Source organism: Urocitellus parryii, chromosome 7 (assembly GCF_045843805.1).
Source record: "Urocitellus parryii isolate mUroPar1 chromosome 7, mUroPar1.hap1, whole genome shotgun sequence".
In the NCBI taxonomy this organism is placed as follows: Eukaryota; Metazoa; Chordata; class Mammalia; order Rodentia; family Sciuridae; genus Urocitellus; species Urocitellus parryii.
The window spans coordinates 56,516,391-56,523,944 of NC_135537.1; positions in this window are offsets into that span (position 1 = coordinate 56,516,391).

Here is a 7,554-nt window from a genome sequence, read left to right on the forward strand (position 1 = left end):
TAATTTGCTGTTAATTTGCGATGTCAGTAGGTTTGGTTTGGGATGATCAATTTATTACTGATGTGTGCTGGGATCACTGATCTACCAGGAAATAATCATATGTTCTGTGTTCAAAATGATTTTGACCTATTATGTAGACTATTCGCTAGAGAATCTTACCAACATTTTTTTTTTTTTTTGCACTAATGATGACAGAATGAGAGAAATTGGTGGGGGAGGGCATTGAAGAAAAGAAACTCTGTTGGTTCTCGGTTATAATCTATGAGAAGCATTGCATTTGTTCCATCTCGGAGAATCTCCGTGAAAAGTTTATGCAAAACGGCTGGGTAAGGAAATAGAAGGGAGTGGTTTCAGATGGATGAATGAATGAATGTCTGATATTAAGAGAGAGAAAAAAAAAACCTACAAGTAGATAGCTTTGGTTTTGGAGGTTGGTAGGTTTTACTAGATAAACCAATGCCAAAGGACCCAGCTTTAGAGCATCACTTATATTGTTCCTGAAACTAATTTATTACGATTCTCCATGGCATGGGTTTAAAATGCTTGAAGATGAAAAATGTGCTGTATGGATAGTTGTCTCCTGCTGTTTGGCAGTGTGGGGGTAGGGAGTGGATAACAATGAGAAGGAAGAGATCAGGATAATTTTTCAGGGAGAGGTTCTCAGAAAATATAAAGTTTCATTTCGCTCGTTGAAGCTTAGGGATGAATTATACACATATGTATTTATGTCCTATCTGCTCTTTTAACATAAAACCACACACACAAAATGTGGCAACAAAAAGCCCTTTACTTCACTTTTCTATTAAATGTCTCCTTCAGCTTGTGCTTTTCCTTCCTGCTTTGGTAATCTTTTTAATATCATTTATGTCTTTCCCCCCACCCCAAGCCACCCAGGTTGTCTGGATAAGAACTCCAGGTTCTCCCACTAAGGGTTCTAATACTATTAATTAAAAGCAGTGGCCTCCCGCAGAGCGCTCAGGAGGTGGGGTTAGCGCGGGCAGCAGCGATGAGCCTCAGGGAAAAACTGTCTTCCTAATTTAAGCATCCAGAGACTATTTGTGAGAGCAATTCTGAAACCCTTGCTCTGTACACAAAATCATCCCAAGATGATATCTAGGCGCGGTTGGAAAGCTACCACCTCTGCTAACCAGGTTCAAGAACGCGATCCTCTCTGATCTCTGTGGTACCCAATCTAGAGTCGGCCACCGCCCCGCACCGGCGCAATCAAAGTGGATAATCACCCACCCTAGCTTGTTTATCTGAATGAGAAAAAAGAAAAAGAAATAGAACAGCTCAGACGGTTCTCTAATTCCCGTTTTATTTATTTTTTTTTCTATTTTCCTTCAAATTTGGGCAAAGCTTAGTGACATCTTCAAAGTCACTCGTTTTTGCAAGAACGCAGGTGAAATTAAGAGTCCGGAGCTGTTCTGAGCGCGTCCCTCAACTCCACTGATGGAGCTGTGTTTGACCCTGGGGCGAAACAACGGATAAAACAGCCTTCGCCAGAATTTCAAAAACTCCCTGGAGGCCTCTGGATGTTTTATGCATCAGAGGGGAAGGCCGGGATTCCCGGAGTTGGGGGGAAGGGCTAGACCATCTGGGAGAGGGAGAGGGTGAGGGTGAGAGTAGGGTGGGGGCAGGTTCATAGGTAGGACACCCGACTGGCCGCTTACAACCGGCTTTTTCTCTTGACCCGAGCTCTCTTTCAGCGAAAGCACAATCCTTTGGCTCCCTAGCGTAGCCCAAAGTGAGGGCACAGATTACTACTGGTGCTGTAAAACTGTCCACTCACGTCCTTAGGAAGGAGGATGCCAAGTCATTTCATTTCATCTCCAAACTTGTATAGTAAGATTCCACTGAGGTGTCTCTCTCTCTCTCTCTCTCTCTCTCTCTCTCTCTCTCTCTCTCTCTTTCTCTCTCTCTCTTTCTCTCTCTCTCTCTCTCTCTCTCTCTCTCTCTCTCTCTCTCTCTCTCTCTCACACACACACACACACACACACACACACACACACACGGCCTGAAGCAATAGCAGATTGTGACTCAGATCCAGGGACTCTGGTACCCTCTCCTGCCTGTTATTTCCCTTCTCAGGTTTTCCACTAGGAGCCCACCTTTTAACAAGGTAAAAAGAGAAGGAAATTTAATATGGTAAGACAGAAGGAAAAAAATCAGTAGAATAAACAGATTAAACGTGGCACAGAGTTTGATTTTTGCTCCCCTACCACTAGTATAATCCTGTAAAGGGAAAAAAGTCCAGACACTTGCCTGGCCTTTTGAGAAGAGAAGCTTAAAATCACTAAAACTTCAGGCATGGCATTTCTAGGGCCATCTGCTTGGCCCCACTTTGACCCAGATAAAAATTACCATTTTTTTGTGCCTGTGCTCAAGTCGCAGATCAGGAGCACCAGTTTTAGTCCATGTAAGGAGGGCCAAAGGAATGTTCCCAGACTCCGTTACTTCTTAATAAAAATGCAAAGCCAAGATTTCAAATTGAGCATCTAAATTGAAACTGCACTGTGTCTGTTATACATCTGACTGAGACACTGTGGAAATCAAACACTTAATAATTCTCAATGTCAACGTATGATTCTTGTGCCAAAAAAGCAAACTCTTGGGCTGGGTGCTTTCCCCACAACCCTTCCCTTTGTAAATTTCCTGCTGAAGTATTGATTGCCAAGGTCTCTGCAAGATTTGCAAACTTTTACAGTCATTTATGGTGCATGCAATAAAAAGAGGTGATATGAGCACGCTAGTTCAAGGTGTAATGCAAAGATGTATTCCGTGCCCTTGGCAACTATCTGTGGGATCTGTTTGTCTTTGTAGAACACACCCTACTCTGCAATGAACCCCTCTGTGACAAAGATTGGCCCTTTACATTTCCAGGGCCTTGCCCTTTAGTGGAAAGGTGCACACGTTCAAAGCAGAAAACTCAGTTATTTCAACCTTATTTTAAGCCAACAACAACAACAAAAAAGCTTCTAAACAAAACCGGAAAAACAGGAAAATGAAACTCTTTAAAATTCCCTACTTCTCTACTTTTTTTTTAATTAAGAAAATTAAAATAAATCGATTACCAATTTCAGTGCAATCTCTAACTATCCCTTGCATAACAGAGTTCCACAGGAACTTCCCTTGTGAGAAAATAAAAGGATTAAGATTATGCCAAGTCAACACACTGGTTTGGATTGTATGTGTCCAAAGGGGAAAAAAAAAAAAAGATCTTTGAATGTTTCACTTGAAAATATATGAAAGTTAAATACTATTTACTATTATGCAAGTTTGCTGGATTTTATTTTTACAACTTAAAAAAAAGAAAACGAATACTCAAAAGCCCTCTTGTTTTCTCTGTAATTGTAGATAGAACTTAAAGGCTTTATTAGAAACCGTATACCTTTACCAGTTTTACCAGTCTTTCTTTTTTTTTAAGCTACGTTAGAAGATTGGGGGGAGGGGGCGGGCAGTGATACTCATTTCTAAAATTCCCTACTTTGGACCAAATCGGTTTTCTCATCTAGTGCTGCAAATAAGAATGGGTGACATATAACTCCTGAAAGGTATTCAGAATCCTATACCTGCCATCTAGTGGGCATAAGAGAAAAAGGCTGATTCCAAGTGTCAATCTAGACAGAGTCTGGCTGTTTTCTTATTTACAAACAAAAACAAGTCAAAGAAATATAAGGGGGGGGAGAAGTAAGCTTATAGCTAAAGAAAAGAAATGAATTATTGTGTTAGGGAGCTTTATAACACAATCATTCAATTGTACTCTGTTTTCTTTGGTTTTTACTAATAGGGTTACTGATCCCTTCTCAGATATTCAGTTTATTATTATGCAAGTTTTCTCCTGAATATCTTATATTTCTTTTAATTTTTTTTTCTTTTTTTGCAGTACTAGGATTGAAACCACAGCCTTGCATATGCTAGACAAGTGGTTTACCACTGAACCACATCCCCAGTTCTTTTTATTTTATTTTGAGACAGGGTATCCTTAAATGGGCCAAGCTGACCTTAAAGTCCTCAGCCTCCTGGGTAGCTAGTGTGGGTAGCTGTGATTACAGACCTATGCCATTGAGTCTAGCTCTGTATGTTCTGTTTGTGTAGATTTTATTCTGTTTGTCTTCTTTTAAATTAAATTCGCTATCTGCTTTGGATCTAGTTGAGATGCAAATTATAAAAATCTTAAGGAAAGCTAATAGGTATATCCTATTTGAACTTTTAAAATATATCATTGTATTTTAAAAGAGCTATTCCCCATTTTTGCAAGAGAGAAAGAGAAAAAAAGAGAGTTAATTCCACTTACATACTTGTTTTTGATGCCTTGGTGTAAGTATTATAATCCAAATTTGACTTCACTAAATATTAAAGAAGTGGTTCCAAACTACTTGGTATGGCGAATTAAAACTATATTTTGTTGAGGTTCACACTATAAAATATAGTACACATTAAAAGGTGCTGAATGCAATGGTTATTTGAATGATAGCTGACTCCCCAGTTCTCGTTTTGGAGTGCTTACTGTGGGATTTTAATTAGTTAACCCATTAAGTACTTAGGACAGCTCTAGAAGATTTGTATCACATTGACACCATTTTTACAGGCGAAGAAGCTGAGGATAGAAATCATCAAGTTGTGCAGACCAGGTGAGGTCACATATGTCTTTCATAAGCCACATTTTCTGCAAAATATCCTACATACAGCTAAAAATAAAACAAGGTCAGTTAATTTCCACTCTTTGTAAAAATCAAGTACTAAGAAAAATATATTGTAATAAGCAAATGACATTATTTGCCTCTTTTATTTAATAAAATTGTGGAGCAAATTACAATTCAAAACCTTTAACATAGATTAATCATACAGTCTATGATGCCCTCTTGTACTTGAATTTCAAGTTACTGACGCTAAGGCAGACAGTTCTTGAAATCCCTCCAAAAGATTGCCAAAGACCTATCCCTGAATTGAGCTGGCTCTGTCAGCTCAATTCTCTTCTCTTCTCTCCTCATTCGAATTTCATATCTCATTTCCTAAGCAAAATTCACGTATGTTCTGAACATATTTTTCTATTCTCCATCCAATCTATTCTTCCTTTTCCAAGACAGTTACTTTATATATATGATCTAGTCAAAGATCTTAAATGATCACAATAAATATAATCAAGTTAGCTCTATTAATTTGAATTTGTTCTCTTTGTCATGTGGACAAGTTTGATTGTCTAGGTCATATTGATAATTTTAGAAACTGAAGGTGAGTGATCAGTCAATGCCACCAAGTGCATTGTTTTAATCTACAATATTTGAAACATTAATGATTAAGTAGTACAGTGTTTTGTAGCTATTAATTTAAGAGATGTGAATGCTCTCAAAAGCTGACAGACAGCAGCTGCCTCTGGATTCCTGCCATGGTTTGATACTCAAAGTGAGGCCACCAGTTCTGCCTTCCTGATCTCTTGCATGCCTCCAATCAAGATCAGACAGCAGATAAAAGCTGAGAATACAGCAGTCAGGTCCTTTGTATCTCTCCTGTGTATCCATGTAGATCTAAGTGCACTTTCCCCTTTGCAGGAAGAAATATTGACGCTCTCACAGGAAGAGGAGATTCAACTCCTGTTTAAGGTTAATCCCTCCACCTGTGTTCTTGATCCCGTCCCTTCCTGCCTGTGCTTGGCCTTGTTCTCTCAATTATTTCTTTTTCTTCTATCTTCAAACTCTCCCTCTTCAATAGCATCTTCCCTGAAAACTATAAATAAGTTCAAGTCTTGCCAACAAACCAAAAATATTTTAAAAAGCAAGAACAAAATTTCCTCCCTCTATTCTGTCCCTTCTGCTGTTGCCCTATTTTTTTTTTTTTTTAATCCATTGCAGTTAAGATTCACTAGCCAAGGTGATGTATGGTTTCCTTTTCGACACCTTCCATTCACTCCTCCACTGACCGTAATCCAGCTTTACTTGATTTCACTCCATGGACTCTACTCTCTGAAATAGCCTTTGTGGCCTCCTCATTGGTAAATCCAATAAGGACAAGTTCAAAGTTTATATTAAGCCCACCAGAGTCTATGATTAACCTTCTCAATATTCTTACATCTGTATTTCTTTCCTCTTTGCTTCAACCAGCTCATAACAACTGGTATTTCCTGAGGTTTTTTTCCCCTTAGATATTTATTTCTTCTTCTCATTCTTTCTGGAAAATCCATGCATTCAACATTTTACCTATGGGGTGGCGGGGGGGGGGATTGGCTGTTGACTCTTTAAATTGTATTCAAACCCAAGTCTTTCTCCTAAGTATCATTATTATAGAAGCTTTGGCTTATCACCTCCCTTTAATCAACTTCACTATCAGATTCCATATTAGATGTATATTTACGTCTCCTTGGCCAGAACTGGATCCTGAAGACAGCTGTGGATTATAGGAAGGTGTCTTTGGCTGAAAGACTGCCCAATCAAAAGCATTTGGGGTTTTGTTAATTAGTAAGTTGTATTTTACTGAATAACAAAACACCTTGTAACTTAAAACTTTACAACAATAACAGTCACTATGTCTTAATTTGGGGGAAGGTGTACAATTCTGAGACAAGTTGGGTGATGTGCATGATTTCACACTCATGGTTATGATCTCATCTGGGATGCCTGGGACTCCCTCTCTTTCAATATGGACTTCTTATCCTCCAAAAGGCTAGGGCTTTTTCCCACAGTAGGCAAAGAGTTACAACAAACAAGAGCAGACAAGCTTCAATGCACTAGTCATTAAACAAACAAACAAACAAACAAAAAACAACAACAAAAACCCAACCTATTTATTTACTTATTTACTTACTTATTTTCTTATTTCTTTGTTATTTGTGGTACTAGGGAGTGAACCCAGGACCTCTTGTATGCTAAGCATATGCTTTACCACTGAGCTACATCCCCAGCCCAAGTATTTATTTGTATCCCATTTGTTAATGCACTATTTACCAAAGTCAATCATAAGGCCGAGCCAAGATATAAGGATTAGAAAGATAGATCCTATTTCCTGGTGGGAGACTGGCAAAGTGACAACACTTATGAGTATGGGAAGTTATAGTGTGGATCAGGAATGTCCCCAAAGTCTCATGTTTTGAAGGCTTTGTCCCAATCTGATGGTTCTGTTGGGAGGTGGTAGAAACTTTAAAAGGAGGGTCCTAGGTGGAAGAGGTGGATCACAGTGGGTATGACTTTGAAGGGTTTATTTTGTCCCTGGATTGATCCATCGATCTATCTATCTATCTATCTATCTATCTATCATCTATCTATCTTTCTCTCTACCTTTATCTGTATCTCTATCCCTCTATCTCTCTCTCCTTTCTGGTTTGTCATGAGATGAGCAGCTTTGTTCCACCACACCCTTCCACCTCAAAATTCTGCCTCATCTGTAGGCCAGAAATAATAGAGCTAACAAAGCATGGATGAAAAATTCTGAAACCATGAGACAAAATAAGTCCTTCCTTCTTTACAGTGATTTTCTCAGGTATTTTGTCATAGTAATGAAGAGCTGACTAACAATAATAATAGGAATTTGTGGCCACTCCCTGCCCCAACTATTGTAATA